A 17,492-nucleotide genomic window follows, 5' to 3' on the forward strand; every position below is an offset into this window, starting at 1 on the left:
TGCCCATCCTAGCACAAAAGGATCGCCAGAACCTGGAAACAAACTGGGATCCTCTGTCAGACACAATATTCTCAGGAATGCCGTGTAAACGAACCACATTCTGAAAGAACACAGGAACCAGATCGGAAGAGGAAGGCAGCTTAGGCAAAGGTACCAAATGGACCATCTTAGAAAAGCGATCACATACCACCCAGATGACAGACATGCCCTGAGACACCGGGAGATCTGAAATGAAATCCATGGAAATGTGTGTCCAAGGCCTCTTCGGGACAGGCAAGGGCAAGAGCAACCCGCTGGCACGCGAACAGCAAGGCTTAGCTCGAGCACAAGTCCCACAGGACTGCACAAACGACCGCACATCCCGTGACAAGGAAGGCCACCAAAAGGACCTAGCCACCAGATCTCTGGTGCCAAAAATTCCCGGATGCCCTGCCAACACCGAGGAATGAACCTCGGAAATGACTCTGCTGGTCCACTTATCAGAAACAAACAGTCTGTCAGGTGGACAAGAGTCAGGTCTACCAGCCTGAAATCTCTGCAACACACGTCGCAAATCCGGAGAAATGGCTGACAAGATAACTCCCTCTTTAAGAATACCAACTGCTTCTGCGACTCCCGGAGAGTCAGGCACAAAGCTCCTTGAAAGAGCATCAGCCTTCACATTCTTTGAACCTGGTAAATACGAGACCACAAAGTCAAAACGGGAGAAAAACAATGACCAGCGGGCCTGTCTAGGATTCAGGCGTTTAGCAGCCTCGAGATACATCAAATTTTTGTGATCAGTCAAGACCACCACACGATGCTTAGCACCCTCGAGCCAATGACGCCACTCCTCAAATGCCCACTTCATGGCCAACAACTCCCGATTGCCAACATCATAATTCCGCTCAGCAGGCGAAAACTTCCTCGAGAAAAAGGCACAAGGTCTCATCACAGAGCAACCAGGGCCTCTCTGCGACAAAACGGCCCCTGCCCCAATCTCAGAAGCATCCACTTCAACCTGAAAGGGAAGTGAGACATCAGGCTGGCACAAAACAGGCGCCGAAGTAAACCGGCGCTTCAACTCCTGGAAAGCCTCCACGGCTGCAGGAGCCCAGTTAGCAACGTCAGAACCTTTCTTGGTCATATCCGTCAAAGGTTTAGCAATGCTAGAAAAATTAGCAATAAAACGACGGTAGAAGTTAGCAAAACCCAAGAACTTCTGAAGACTCTTAACTGACGTGGGTTGAGTCCAATCATGAATAGCACGGACCTTGACTGGGTCCATCTCCACCGCAGAAGGGGAAAAAATAAACCCCAAAAAGGGAACCTTCTGTACTCCAAAGAGACACTTTGAGCCCTTAACAAATAAAGCATTCTCACGCAAAACCTGAAACACCATCCTGACCTGCTCTACATGCGAGTCCCAGTCATTAGAAAAAACCAGAATATCATCCAGATAAACGATCATAAATTTATCCAGATACTTCCGGAAAATATCATGCATAAAGGACTGAAACACTGAAGGAGCATTAGAGAGCCCAAAAGGCATCACCAAGTACTCAAAATGACCTTCGGGCGTATTAAACGCGGTTTTCCATTCATCTCCTCGCTTAATGCGCACAAGGTTGTACGCACCACGAAGATCTATCTTGGTGAACCACTTGGCACCTTTAATTCGGGCAAACAAGTCTGACAACAAAGGCAAAGGATACTGAAATTTAACAGTGATTTTATTCAAAAGCCGATAGTCAATACAAGGTCTCAAAGATCCGTCCTTCTTGGCCACAAAAAAGAATCCCGCACCAAGAGGGGAAGAGGAAGGACGGATATGCCCCTTCTCCAGAGATTCCTTGATATACGAACGCATTGCGGTATGCTCAGGTACAGACAGATTAAATAGTCTTCCCTTAGGAAATTTGCTACCTGGAATCAAATCTATGGCACAGTCACAGTCCCTATGAGGAGGCAGAACACTGGACCTGGACTCGCTGAACACATCCTGATAATCAGACAAATACTCAGGAACTTCCGAAGGAGTAGAGGAAGCAATAGACACCGGCGGGGAATCACCATGAATACCCTGACAGCCCCAACTTGACACAGACATTGCCTTCCAATCCAAGACTGGATTATGAGTCTGTAACCATGGCAAACCCAAAACGACCAAATCATGCATTTTATGCAGAACAAGAAAACGAATCACCTCCCGATGTTCAGGAGTCATGCACATGGTTACCTGTGTCCAAAACTGCGGTTTATTTTCCGCCAATGGCGTAGCATCAATACCCCTCAGAGGGATAGGATTAACCAACGGCTCAAGAACAAAACCACAGCGCTTGGCAAATGACAGATCCATAAGACTCAGGGCAGCACCTGAATCCACAAACGCCATTACAGGGTAAGAGGACAATGAGCAAATTAAAGTCACAGACAAAATAAATTTAGGTTGCAAATTACCAATGGCGACAGGACTAACAACCCTTGTTAGGCGTTTAGAGCATGCTGATATAACATGTGTAGAATCACCACAGTAAAAACACAACCCATTCTGACGTCTATGATTTTTCCGCTCATTTCTGGTCTGAATTCTATCACATTGCATCAAATCAGGTGTTTGTTTAGACAACACCACCAGAGGATTAGCGGTTTTGCGCTCCCGCAAACGCCGGTCAATTTGAATAGCCAGCGCCATGGAATCATTCAGACTTGTAGGAATGGAGAAACCCACCATCACATTCTTAATGGCTTCAGAAAGGCCATTTCTGAAGTTTGCGGCCAGAGCACACTCATTCCACTGAGTAAGCACGGACCATTTCCGAAATTTTTGGCAATACACTTCAGCTTCATCCTGGCCCTGAGAAATAGCCAGCAAGGCTTTTTCTGCCTGAACCTCAAGATTGGGTTCCTCGTAAAGCAATCCGAGCGCCAGAAAAAACGCATCAATATTTGCCAATGCCGGATCTCCTGGCGCTAGCGAGAAAGCCCAATCCTGAGGGTCGCCCCGTAAAAAAGAGATAACAATTTTAACTTGCTGAACTGAGTCTCCAGATGAACGGGGTCTCAGAGATAGAAACAATTTACAATTATCCCTGAAATTCCTAAACTTAAATCGGTCTCCAGAAAACAGTTCAGGAATAGGTATTTTAGGTTCAGACATAGGACTACTGGTAACAAAATCTTGTATGCTTTGCACACGAGCAGCAAGCTGGTCCACACTTGTAATCAAGGTCTGGACATTCATGTCTGCAGCAAGCTCAAGCCACTCAGAGGTAAAGGGGAGGAAGAGAGGAAAAAAAAAAATTCTGAATTTCCTTTCTTATATCCCACTTCTGCAATGCATAAAACATTCAATGTTGGCCTGGCATACTGTTATGACCCCAATGGCAGAGGGTCTCAGGAATCAATACCAAGTCTGCAAACACAAAAAACCAGCTCATAGGGCAGTGGTAACTGGGCTGACCATATATCTAATCCTAGCACCACAAATAGAAGTAGCCGGGGAACGTGCCTACGTTGGTTCTAGACGTCTCGCGCCAGCCGGAGAACTAACTAACCCTAGAAGGGAAAAGAAAGACCTTTCTTGCCTCCAGAGAAAAGACCCCAAAAGTTGGATACAAGCCCCCAACAAATAATAACGGTGAGGTAAGAGGAAAAGACAAACATAAGAATGAGCTAGGTATTTAGCAAAGAGAGGCCCACTAGCTAATAGCAGAATATAGTAAGATGACTTATATGGTCAGCAAAAACCCTATTAAAATATCCACGCTAGACGGTTCGGGGGTTCTTGAATATCCAACGGCCGGGGGGAGAACACCAGCCCCCTAGAGCTTCCAGCAAGGTCAGAAATCACATTTAGTACAAGCTGGACAAAAATAGTAGCAAAGCAAGTAACTAAAAAAACAAAGAAGCAAGACTTAGCTTAATTTTGCAAGAGCCAGGACCAGCAGACAGGAGCAACAGAAGGATCTGATTACAACGATGCCAGGCACTGGACTAAGGATCCAGGAAGTTAATATAGCGACACCCCTGGACTAACGACCCAGGTGAGTGCCAAACAGAAAAAAGACAATCCCAGAGTCATACCACTAGTGACCACAAGAGGGAGCCAAAAAGTCTAATTCACAACAACCGCCCCCCCACCACATCACCACGCATAATCCCGCTCCCCCCACCACATCACCACGCATAATTCTGCCCCCACCACATCACCACAGATAATGTTGTGGGGGTGGGATTACCACATAATTCCGACCCCAACACATCACCACACACAATCCCGCCCCCCCACCACATTACCACATAATCCCGCCCCCATCACATCACCACACATAATCCCGCCCCCACCACACATAATCTCACCCCCACCACACATAATCTCGCCCCCACCACACATAATCTCGCCCCCCACCACATTACCACACATAATCCCGCCCCCCACCACATTACCACCCATAATCCCGCCCCCCCACCACATTGCCACCCATAATCCCGCCCCCCACATTACCACCCATAATCCCGCCCCCCACCACATTACCACCAATAATCCCGCCCCCCACCCCATTACCACACATAATCCCGCCCCCCACCACATTACCACACATAATCCCGCCCCCCACCACATTACCACACGTAATCCCGCCCCCCACCACATTACCACACGTAATCCCGCCCCCCACCACATTACCACACGTAATCCCGCCCCCCCACATTACCACACATAATCCCGCCCCCCACATCTCTCACTCATCCCGCCCCCTGCACAGTAGCTCCGCCCCACCACATCACCACATAATCCCGCCCCAACACATCACCACGCATAATCCCGCCCCCTCACATTATCCCGCCCCCCACATCACACTTGTTAATCACGCCCCCTGCACAGTAGCTCCGCCCCACCACATCACCACAGATAATCCCACCCCCCACATCACCACATAATCCCGCCCCCCCAACACATCACCATACATAATTCCGCCCCCCCACCCCATCACCACGCAGAATCCCGCCCCCACCACATTACCATACAATCCCCCCCACCACATCACCACGCATAATCCCGCTCCCCCCACCACATCACCACGCATAATCCTGCCCCCACCACATCACCACAGATAATGTTGTGGGTGGGTGGGATTACCACATAATTTCGACCCCAACATATTACCACACACAATCCCGCCCCCCACCACATTACCACCCATAATCCCGCCCCACATTACCACCCATAATCCCGCCCCCAACCACATTACCACCCATAATCCCGCCCCCCACCACATTACCACCCATAATCCCGCCCCCACCACATTACCACCTATAATCCCGCCCCCCACCACCTTACCACCCATAATCCCGCCCCCCACCACATTACCACCCATAATCCAAACCCCACCACATTACCACACATAATCCCGACCCCCCACCACATTACCACACATAATCCCGCCCTCCACCACATTACCACACATAATCCCACCCCCTACCACATTATGACACACAATCCCACCCCCCACCACATTACCACACATAATCCCGCCCTCCCACCACATTACCACACATAATCCCGCCCTTCCACCACATTACCACACACATAATCCCGCCCTTCCACCACATTATGACACACAATCCCGTCCCCACACATTAAATTGTACCTGGTAGAAGTTCAGGAAAGATCTTTGAAAATGACGAAAATGACTATACATTTAATTGTGTTTACAGATAAATTTTTACTTAATTTATGTTTCGTTATGAAATTTGTTTAGATGATAGAATGAATAAAAAACGCACATCTTACTGAAACCAGTTTGTTTTTGATTTTACACTGTGAATAAAATGTATTTTTAGTATTATTCAGATTTTTAATGATTATTATTGTTATTAACTTCATTTTAAGTTAAATTACCACCTGCGTAAGCGCTATTGAATGTTGTCATTACTTACTTTAGTTTAATCACCAGCAGCGTTAATTAGATAGCAATGAGCGTGCCAAGCGTTAGCTGGCTGGAAACATCTAATATATATATATATATATATATATATATATATATATATATATATATATATATATATATATATATATATATATATATGTATGTATGTATGTATGTATGTATGTATGTATGTATATATATATATATATATATATATATATACACACACACACACACACACACACACACTATACACCTGAAACGATTGGTGACTTCAGGGGCAGGAACAGAATAGCACAGAGCATTAGAAGCTTCTATAGGGTCCAAAGGCTAATAGAGAAGGTAGACAGAAGCTCAATGAGTCTATGTGGCTTCTCCTTTGTGCAGAAAATGATAGATGATGGACAAATTCCCAAGGTGTCACTGCACTTGTTATCCAGTAGTTCAAATTCAGTCAGTCGAGCATGCTCAGATGTACCTAATGACCCTATCTCAGGGACAGACGTATCAATGGTGAAACCTGTGCAGCCACACAGGGACCCAACATGTAAGAGGGTCCGTTTCCATCACCAAAACATGTGGAAATGAGCATTACAATGAGCTATTGAACTGCAAAGGGCCCATATATTGTTCTTGCCCTAATTAAACATCTGACAACCAGGTTGTAACCCAGCTCAGCGATACTATGCTGAAGGTCCCATCGCGCCCCGCTGTAGTTGCACCTAATGACCCTGATTAATTAATGAAAAACATATGAACCTATGATCTCATCTAATGAGATAACCCCAGATTTTCTCGCAGCATCCTCATTGCTTTACCAGCCGTGTTGTAGCACATGCAAGTGAGGGACATTCAGCAGACATAGACCCAAATTGCATCAAATAAGGGGAAAACGCATAAAAGAAACACAGCAAACACGCAATAATCAGAGAAGAATGTTATTGCGTTGTGTGGTGCGGACACCTGCAGAAAATGTTCAGAAGAAAGCAGAAGAAAAAAAAGCAATTACGCTACGTGTGAACATGGCCTCAGTGTTGCATTTTTATTATTTTTTTATGGGTTTAAAAGAGAAAACACATAATTCCATTATTTTACACCATTTACCGAGCCCCACAAATAATCTGATCGCCGAGTTGTGCTTGTTGTTACATTTAGAGGGACACCAAATACGTCCAAGTTATTTGCTGATTTGTGATATTTATTATTTAAAAATGCATTAAAATTACATTGTTTTATTTTTTAGCAATTTTATATGATGAAAAAAAATCTTTTATCCTCCATCTAGAATAGACATAAAAGTCCACTGTTGTTATCTGCCTGTGGAGTCAGAGCCTGCAATACAGATCAGGTACACAAAATTCTCCTCATTGCATCACCAGCACCTATGGCTCAGCTGATTTAGCTCCTACCTCTAATGTTGAAGTTTGTGGATTATATTTCTGTTGAGACTCCAAGCCCCCCCCAAAAAAAACAAACAAACACATACATCTTTGTAGTTGCTTTTCACTATTTTTAGTACATTTAGAGGAACAAAATAAATCTGACTGTTTCTTCACCTCAGTATACAAGTTCAAAGAAATACACTGCTGTATCCAATGCACATGTATAATCTGATTCTGGGGTTCACTGCCTGCAATACATGTCAAGATTACCAAATTCTCCTATGTGTAACATTATGAGCTGTGGTCATCCATAGGCTGCTGCCTGTGAACATGGGGATGTGAGTTTGAGTTCTGGGAGACCGAGCATAGGATAAAAATCAGTAAATATAATTCATGCCTTGAGCTTAGAGCAGCCCCCAATCCTGGAGGAGAGAGGTGTATAGAAGCCGGGACAAAAGCTCTGACGAATAGGGATATGGGACTGAGCCCTCAAATCGGGACAATCCCACTGAATCAGGGATGGTTAGGAGCTATGGGGTATAGTAGGGTCATCATACTGTGGGGGAATCTTACAGTGTTTGTGGGGCATATTTTTTGGAATCATACTTTATGGGTGCAATGAAAGGGGGATCTAGGGCTTCAGTAGGAGGAACACTAATTGGTAAAGGCTGCAAAGTTGTGAGATATGTCCTTCTGTGACCCTGCCGAATATTTTTAGGGGGAGAGGGTAGCCCAATTAGAACTTCTGCTATGGGGCCCCATGATTTCTATGCACACCCTTGTTCTAGTTGAAGTCTAAAATGACTCTTTGTGGAAACCTCCTTTACAGATTATAACACAGCATCATAATAGGAGCAATAAAAGGGAAACGCTGAGAATTTCATAATTGTGAAACGTTCCCCGAGTGACATCTGCTGGCTGCAAAATATATTGTCAGGAATTTTGTAAATTACTACAAGAAAACAAAAAGGGAATTAGACCTACTGGTAATTATGTTTCCAGAAGTCCCTCAGGACAGCACCATGGAGGTCGTCTTTCCTTGACCAAAAGCGGGACTTGATCACAGAGAGGTTAAAAGGCCCCTCAAACCTCCGCCCTCCACAGAAGGATGGATGGAAATGGTCTTAATGCACCCTTACAAACGAATATGTAAGAAACCCTTTAACGGCTCCATCTCAATCTTGAGCCAAGGAGACTTGATGGATGAACGATCTGCCGGAAGGTCGATCTTGTGTAAGCCTAAAGACAAACGTAAGGGAGGGAAATAGGGGTGCTGTTCTGAGGGACTACCTTAAAAGTTGACCAGCAATTTCTCATTATTACAACACCATTTTTTTTTTTAGGGACCACATCTCATTTGAAGTCATTTTGAGGGGTTTATATGATAGAAAATACCCAAGTGTGACACCATTCTAAAAACTGCACCCCTCAAGGTGCTCAAAACCACATTCAAGAAGTTTATTAACCCTTCAGGTGTTTCACAGGAATTTTTGGAATGTTTAAATAAAAATGAACATTTAACTTTTTTTCACACAAAATTTATTTCAGTTCCAATTTGTCTTATTTTACCAAGGGTAACAAGAGAACTTGGACCCCAAAAGTTGTTGTCCAATATGTCCCGAGTACGCTGATACCCTATATGTTGGGGTAAACCCCTGTTTGGGCGCACGGGAGAGCACGGAAGGGAAGGAGCACTGTTTTACTTTTTCAACGCAGAATTGGCTGGAATTGAGATCGGACGCCATGTCGCGTTTGGAGAGCCCCTGATGTGCCTGAACAGTGGAAACTCCCCAATTCTACCTGAAACCCTAATCCAAACACACCCCTAACCCTAATCCCAATGGTAACCCTAACCACACCTCTAACCCTAATCCCAACCGTAAATGTAATCCAAACCCTAACCCTAACTTTAGCCCCAACCTTAAGCCTAACTTTAGCCCCAACCCCAACCCTAACCCTAGCCCTAACGGGAAAATGGAAATAAATAATTTTTTTTTAATTTTATTACTTTTCCCTAAGGGGGTGATGAAGGGGGGTTTGATTTACTTTTATAGCGTTTTTTTTATATCGGATTTTTATGATTGGCAGCTGTCTCACACTAAAAGACGCTTTTTATAGCAAAAAAGTTTTTGCGTCTCCACATTTTGAGACCCATAATTTTTCCATATTTTGGTCCACAGAGTCATGTGAGGTCTTGTTTTTTGCGGGACGAGTTGACATTTTTATTGGTCACATTTTCGGGCACATGACATTTTTTGATCGCTTTTTATTCCGATTTTTGTGAGGCAGAATGACCAAAAACCAGCAATTCATGAATTTCTATTGGGGGAGGCGTTTATACCGTTCCACGTTTGGTAAAATTGATAAAGCAGTTTTATTCGTCGGGTCAGTACGATTACAGCGATATCTCATTTATATCATTTTTTTATGTTTTGGTGCTTTTATACGATAAAAGCTATTTTATAGAAAAAATAATTATTTTGGCATCGCTTTATTCTGAGGACTATAACTTTATTTGTTTGCTTATGATGCTGTGTGGCAGCTCTTTTTTTGCGGGACAAGATGACGTTTTCAGCGGTACCATGGTTATTTATATCTGTCTTTTTGATCGCGTGTTATTCCACTTTTTGTTAGGCGGTATGATAATAAAGCGTTGTTTTTTGCCTCTTTTTTTTTTTACGGTGTTCACTGAACGGGTTAACTAGTTGGGTCGTTACGGACGCGGCGATACTAAATATGTGTACTTTTATTGTTTTTTTTTTATTTAGATAAAGAAATGTATTTATGGGAATACCTTTTTTTTTTCTTTATTTAGGAATTTTTTTATTTATTTATTTTTTTTTACATATGTGGAATTTTTTATTTTTTTATTTTTTACTTTGTCCCGGGGGGGGACATCACAGATCACTGATCTGACAGTTTGCACAGCACTCTGTCAGATCAGCGATCTGACTTACAGCGCTGCAAGCTTACCAGCGCCTGCTCTGGACCCGGAAGTAGTCCCTGCAGGACCCGGATGCAGCCCCGTGGCCACTTTGGATCCAGGGACTGCAGGGAGGAGACGCTCGGTACAAGGTGAGTACATCGCCTTGTACCGATCGTCTCAGGGAAGCACGCAGGGAGCCCCCTCCCTGCAAGATGCTTCCCTGTACCGCCGGTACACTGCGATCATGTTTGATCACAGTGTGCCGGGGGTTAATGTGCCGGGGGCAGTCCGTGACTGCTCCTGGCACATAGTGCCGGATGTCAGCTGCGATAGTCAGCTGACACCCGGCCGCGCTCCCCCCGTGAGCATATGACGTACTATCCCGTCACTGGGAATTAAGTCCCAGGTCACCTTGACTGGATAGTACGTCATATGGGATTAAGGGGTTAAAAACAAAAAAATAAATATGGTTATTCTCACCTTCTGACGGCCCCCGATCCCGGTACGTTCCATTCCCAGGGATGCTTTGCGCGAAGGACCTTTGTGACATCATGGTCACATGCCGCGACGTCATCTCAGGTGATTCGCGCAATGCATCCCTGGGAACGGAAGCCGCCGCGTGCACCGCTGAGAGGCGGGAGGACTCCGGGGGCCATCACAAGGTAAGTATATCCTTCCTTTATTTATTTATTTTTTTTTTTTTTAACAGAAATATGGTTCCCAAGGGCCTGGAGGAGAGTCTCCTCTCCTCCAGACCCAGGTACCATCCGCACATGAAACGCTCACTTTACGCATGGTGGGCATATGCAATCCTATGGAGGCAGAATCAACGCGATTCCGCAGAAATAATTAACATGCTGCGGCTTTTACCGCTATGCGATTCCACAGGGGGAAAATCTGCAGCATGGGCACAGCAACTGCGCAATCCCATAGGATTGCATGGGAATGCGGTTTTTAAGCATTTTTATGCGTTTCCGCTGCGGCAGAAACGCATAAAAAACGCAACGTGGGCAAACAGCCTAAGAGTCCTGGATACAGATTCTCTTTGGAGCCCTGACTGCTGTAAGAGCGGCGAGTATGGGATCCTCAGCCACATGACAGTGCTGCTGATTCATGACAAGGTACAAAGAAGGCCATGATGCCATCCCTGGTAAACATAATACAACAGACTTACGGGACGAGAATCTGTCAACCGGATGTTGATCAAGGAAACTAGTCCAATTGCCGTATGTGGAGTCGGGAAGGATTCTTTGCTTTCACCTTGTGGGATTTCCTGCTCCCAGGACAGTAGTATGTCCTTTTATAGGAGGAACCCAAAAGACATATGTCTCCCTTCAAAGCGAACTATGAAAGAGACTTGCCTTTAGCACTCAAGGGCAGTAGCTCACTTGAGAGTTCTGTTCCAAACAGAAGAAATACTAAATTAATAGGCCAATCTGTGCATAGCTGTTCCCTTGGCCAAGCCCGGTTGCAAAAAATGAAGCAATAGCAGCTGGATCTGAGTCCAGAAACACAAGGACACTATAACTGGAGTTGAGGACAGAGACAAAATGTGAAGTGGTAGGCCGACGATACAAGGTGCGGCCATGCTGCTGGAGTTTAAGGCAGAAGGTCTAAGCCAGAGGTTAAAAGGCACAAAGCCACAACACCAGAGGTACCATGAAGCACAGAGGCCCTCAAGCACTATGATGAAAAGTGACGCACAGAAGCGCTATGATGCACTATGAAGCACAGAGGCACTGTTATGCAATAAGATGCACTATGATGTCCCATGAGGCACAGACTATGGCCATGCTTGAAGGTGCCAAACAAGAGACCAGACCCACAGTTACATCCAAGAGAGCAATCTATCAGAATTCAGGATAAACCTCCACTCTGAATAGTACATCTCAATTATCAGACTGGCCCCACCTGAAAGATCTAATTAATAAGTCGCAGCTGGACTTCGTGGAGACAATGAGCTGCATTAACACCACGCGTCCTTGTTTATTAAAGCAAAAAATGGTTAACATGCTTCATAAAAGTCACTCCGAAGCCCATTCATAGGGCCCTGTGCAGACAAGCCATGCAACAAACTGAGGTCAAATCATGAGATGTAGGCTGGACATATGGCCTTGTTATAGCCTAGAGGTCCAAGTCCTAGCTGTGTATATGTGAAATCAAACCTGAGCACATGAGGCTCTAGGCCCAGCTACGGCACATGAGACTAGCATCAGCCCAGAGGCCTAGGCCATTAGCACAACATTCCACCGTGCACTCACCTGTGCTGGCTCAACACCCGCTAGAAAAACAAGGGGAGCTGGTAATGCCGAGAGCCCACCATGGAGGAAAACGGCATCACATCAGGAATGCTGCATTATTGCCAATGACGCACAGGCTGGCTGTTGGCTGAGGGACCTCTCTCAGAGAGGTGTCGGCCATGGACCGCTTGACAGGGCGAAAGGAAGGCCGAGACCCCCGAGTCCGTACTGGTACAGCGACCGATGGCTGAGGAACCTCCATTCAGAGAGGTGTCGGCCACAGACTGCTTGTCAGGGGGAAGGGAAGGCCGGGCCCTCCCCCCACCTCGAAGCCGCACAACGTCCACAGACTATCTTCACTCTAGGAGCAACCTCTCATACAACCATCCTCTGTAGGGATAGGAAATACACTGGAGGGTGGAGGCGCCTTTTAACCTCTGTGATCCTGTCCCGCTATAGGTCAAGGATAGTGATGAGCGAGTTTACTCGTTGCTCAGATTTTCTGAGCACGTTCGGGTGATCTCCGAGTATTTGTTAGTGATCGTAGATTTAGTTTGTCGCTGCAGCTGTATGATTTATGGCTGCTGGATAGGCTGAATACATGTGGGGATTCCCTAGCAACCAGGCAACCCCCACATGTACTCAGGCTGTCTAGCAGCCGTAAATCATGCAGCCGAGGTGACAAAAACTAAATCTCCGAGCACTAAAATACTCGGAGAACACCCGAGCATGCTCAGAAAATCCAAGCAACGAGTATACTCGCTCATCACTAGTCAAGGAAGGACGACCTCCATGGTGCTGTCCGGAGCGACATAATGGAAAGAGGGCGCTTTTATTAAAGAGATTGTCCAGTCAAAAGAAAAATGTTATGAACAGCTTGGTGTAATGTAAAATAAACCTATAGTCACCTCCCAGCACTCACCGGGATCCAGCATTTTTTTTATTTTTAAATATACCAAGCCACTGGTAAAAATGCTTTTTTTCCCCCCCAGATAATCCCATTAAGGTTTTTGTGCTCGTATTCAGGTCTCGTATCTCTCATAAAAGAGAAACATCCAGAAAACATCAGTGATCATTTGATCTCTGTCATAGTCTGTGGCTCCACCTGAATCTCATTTTCATAGGAATTCAGACAGAACCCTTGGCCGCACTGCAGCCATAGATTTCCCTTCAATAGAGCTAAGGGGTCTTGGCCAACCCAATAAACATCCCAATATAGCATTATCGCTCCTCCACCAAACTGTACAAGGGGGTCAGGCGAGTAATGTTCTCCTGGTATTCATCAAACCCAGATTTGCCCATCAGATGGCCAATGGAGGTGTGATCCATCACTGAACAGAACATGTTTCCTGCAGAGTCCAGTGGCAGCACCTTTACACCACTCCATCCGTTGCTCAGCATTGTGCTTGTTGATGTAAGGCTCCATGCGGCTGCTCCATCATGAAGCTCCTGGCAGGGGCACAGTGCTTGTGCTGATGTTAACACCAGAGGTTTATACTCCACAGTTATGGAGTCAGCAGAGCGTTGGTGACTTTTCTGCCCTCTGTGACCCTGCTCTAACTTAACATGGTCTTTTAGTGGACAAGTTGCAACTGTTTCTTAACTCCTTCCCGACCTGTGACACAGCGTATGCGTCATGAAAGTCGGTGCCAATCCGACCTGTGACACATATGCTGTGTCACAGAATGATCGCGTCCCTGCAGATCAGGTGAAGGGGTTAACTCCCATTTTACCCGATCTGCAGAGACAGGGGGAGTGGTACTTCAGCCCAGGGGGGGTGGCTTCACCCCCCCCGTGGCTACGATCGCTCTGATTGGCTGTTGAAAGTGAAACTGCCAATCAGAGCGATTTGTAATATTTCACCTATGAAAATGGTGAAATATTACAATCCAGCCATGGCCGATGCTGCAATAGCATCTGCCATGGCTGGAGACCCCGATCTGCCCCCACCCCACCCCACCGATCACCTCCCCAGTCGTCCTTTTTGCCCCGATCTCCGTTCCGCTCCCCTCCTCCCTCCTGTCGGCTCCCCCGGTCCTCCTGTCAGCTCCCCAGGTCCTCCGATCCCCCCTCCCGTGTTCCAATCCCACCCCCCCATACTTACCTAGCTCCGATGTCCCTCCCGGTGTCCGGCCGTCTTCTTCATGGGCGCCGCCATCTTGGAAAATGGCGGGCGCATGCGCAGTGCGCCCGCCGAATCTGCCAGCCGGCAGATTCGTTCCTGCACATTTTGGTCGCTGTGATAAGTTCAAAATAAAAAAAATAGTAAATAAATCCCCCCCCTTTATCACCCCCATAATAAAATATAGAAAATATAATTATTTTTATTGTGTTGCACTTAGGGCTAGGGTTGCACTTAGGGCTAGGGTTGCACTTAGGGCTAGGGTTGCACTTAGGGCTAGGGTTGCACTTAGGGCTAGGGTTGCACTTAGGGCTAGGGTTGCACTTAGGGCTAGGGTTGCACTTAGGGCTAGGGTTGCACTTAGGGCTAGGGTTGCACTTAGGGCTAGGGTTGCACTTAGGGCTAGAATTAGGGTTAGAATTAGGGTTCGAATTAGGGTTAGGGTTGGAATTAGGGTTAGAATTAGGCTATGTGCACACGGTGCGGATTTGGCTGCGGATCCGCAGCGGATTGGTCGCTGCGGATTCGTATCAGTTTTCCATCACGTTTACAGTACCACGTAAACCTATGGAAAACCAAATCCGCTGTGCCCATGGTGCGGAAAATACAGCGCGGAAACGCTGCGTTGTATTTTCCGCAGCATGTCAATTCTTTGTGCAATTCCGCAGCGTTTTACACCTGCTCCATAATAGGAATCCGCAAGTGAAATCCACACAAAAAACACTGGAAATCCGCGGTAAATCAGCAGGTAAAGCGCAGTGCGTTTTACCTACAGATTTTTCAAAAACTGCGGAAAAATCCGCAACGTGAGCACATAGCCTTAGGGTTAGGGTTGGAATTAGGGGTAAGACTAGGGTTAGGGGTGTGTTGGGGTTAGGGTTGGGATTAGAGTTAGGGGTGTGTTGGGGTTAGTGTTGGAGTTAGAATTGAGGGGTTTCCACTTTTTAGGCACATCAGGGGGTCTCCAAACGCAACACGGCGCCACCATTGATTCCAGCCAATCTTGCGTTGAAAAAGTAAAATGGTGCTCTCTCCCTTCCGAGCCCCGACGTGTGCCCAAACAGTGGTTTACCCCCACATATGGGGTACCAGCGTACTCAGGAGAAACTGATCAACAACTTTTGGGGTCCAATTTCTCCTGTAACCCTTGGGAAAATAAAAAATTGCGGGCTAAAAAATTATTTTTGAGGAAAGAAAAATGATTTTTTATTTTCACGGCTCTGCGTTATAAACTTCTGTGAAGCACTTGGGGGTTCAAAGTGCTCACCACACATCTAGATAAGTTCCCTTGGGGGTTTAGTTTCCAAAATGGGGTCACTTGTGGGGGGTTTCTACTGTTTAGGCACATCAGGGGCTCTGCAAACGCAACGTGACGCCCGCAGAGCATTCCATCAAAGTCTGCATTTCAAAACATCACTACTTCACTTCCAAGCCCCGGCATGTGCCCAAACAGTGGTTTACCCCCACATATGGGGTATCAGCATACTCAGGAGAAACTGGACAACAACTCTTGGGGTCAAATTTCTCCTGTTACCCTTGGGAAAATAAAAAAAATCAGGGTTAAAAAATTTTTTTGAGGAAAGAAAACATATTTATTATTTTCACGGCTCTGCGTTATAAACTTCTGTGAAGCACTTAAGGGTTCAAAGTGCTCACCACACATCTAGATAAGTTCCTTTTGGGGTCTAGTTTCCAAAATGGGGTCACTTGTGGGGGGTTTCTACTGTTTAGGCACATCAGGGGCTCTGCAAATGCAACGTGACGCCCGCAGAGCATTCCATCAAAGTCTGCATTTCAAAACGTCACTACTTCCCTTCCGAACCTCGACGTGTGCCCAAACAGTGGTTTACCCCCACATATGGGGTATCAGCGTACTCAGGACAGACTGGACAACAACATTTGGGGTCCAATTTCTCCTGTTACCCTTGGGAAAATAAAAAATTCTGGGCTAAAAATCATTTTTGAGGAAAGAAAAATTATTTTTTATTTTCACGGCTCTGCGTTATAAACTTCTGTGAAGCACTTGTTGGTTTAAAGTGCTCACTATGCATCTAGATAAGTTCCTTGGGGGGTCTAGTTTCCAAAATGGGGTCACTTGTGGGGGAGCTCCAATGTTTAGGCACACAGGGGCTCTCCAAACGCGACATGGTGTCAGCTAACGATTGGAGCTCATTTTCCATTCAAAAAGTCAAATGGCGCTCCTTCCCTTCCGACCCTTACCTTGTGCCCAAACAGTGGTTTACCCCCACATGTGAGGTATCAGTGTACTCAGGAGAAATTGCCCAACAAATTTTAGGATCCATTTTATCCTGTTGCCATGTGAAAATTAAAAAATTGAGGCTAAAATAATTTTTCTGTGAAAATAAAGTACTTTTTCATTTTTACGGATCAATTTGTGAAGCACCTGGGGGTTTAAAGTGCTCACTATGCATCTAGATAAGTTCCTTGGGGCGTCTAGTTTCCAAAATGGGGTCACTTGTGGGGGAGCTCCAATGTTTAGGCACACGGGGGCTCTCCAAACGCGACATGGTGTCCGCTAAAGATTGGAGCCAATTTTTCATTCAAAAAGTCAAATGGCGCTCCTTCCCTTCCGATTTCTGCCGTGCGCCCAAACAGTGGTTTGCCCCCCACATATGAGGTATCAGCGTACTCAGAACAAATTGGACAACAACTTTCGTGGTCCAGTTTCTCCTTTTACACTTGGGAAAATAAAAAAATTGTTGCTAAAAGATCATTTTTGTGACTAAAAAGTTAAATGTTCATTTTTTCCTTCCATGTTGCTTCTGCTGCTGTGAAACACCTGAAGGGTTAATAAACTTCTTGAATGTGGTTTTGAGCACCTTGAGGGGTGCAGTTTTTAGAATGGTGTCACTTTTGGGTATTTTCAGCCATATAGAACCCTCAAATTGACTT

This window comes from Ranitomeya variabilis, chromosome 4 (assembly GCF_051348905.1).
Source record: "Ranitomeya variabilis isolate aRanVar5 chromosome 4, aRanVar5.hap1, whole genome shotgun sequence".
NCBI classification, from domain to species: Eukaryota; Metazoa; Chordata; class Amphibia; order Anura; family Dendrobatidae; genus Ranitomeya; species Ranitomeya variabilis.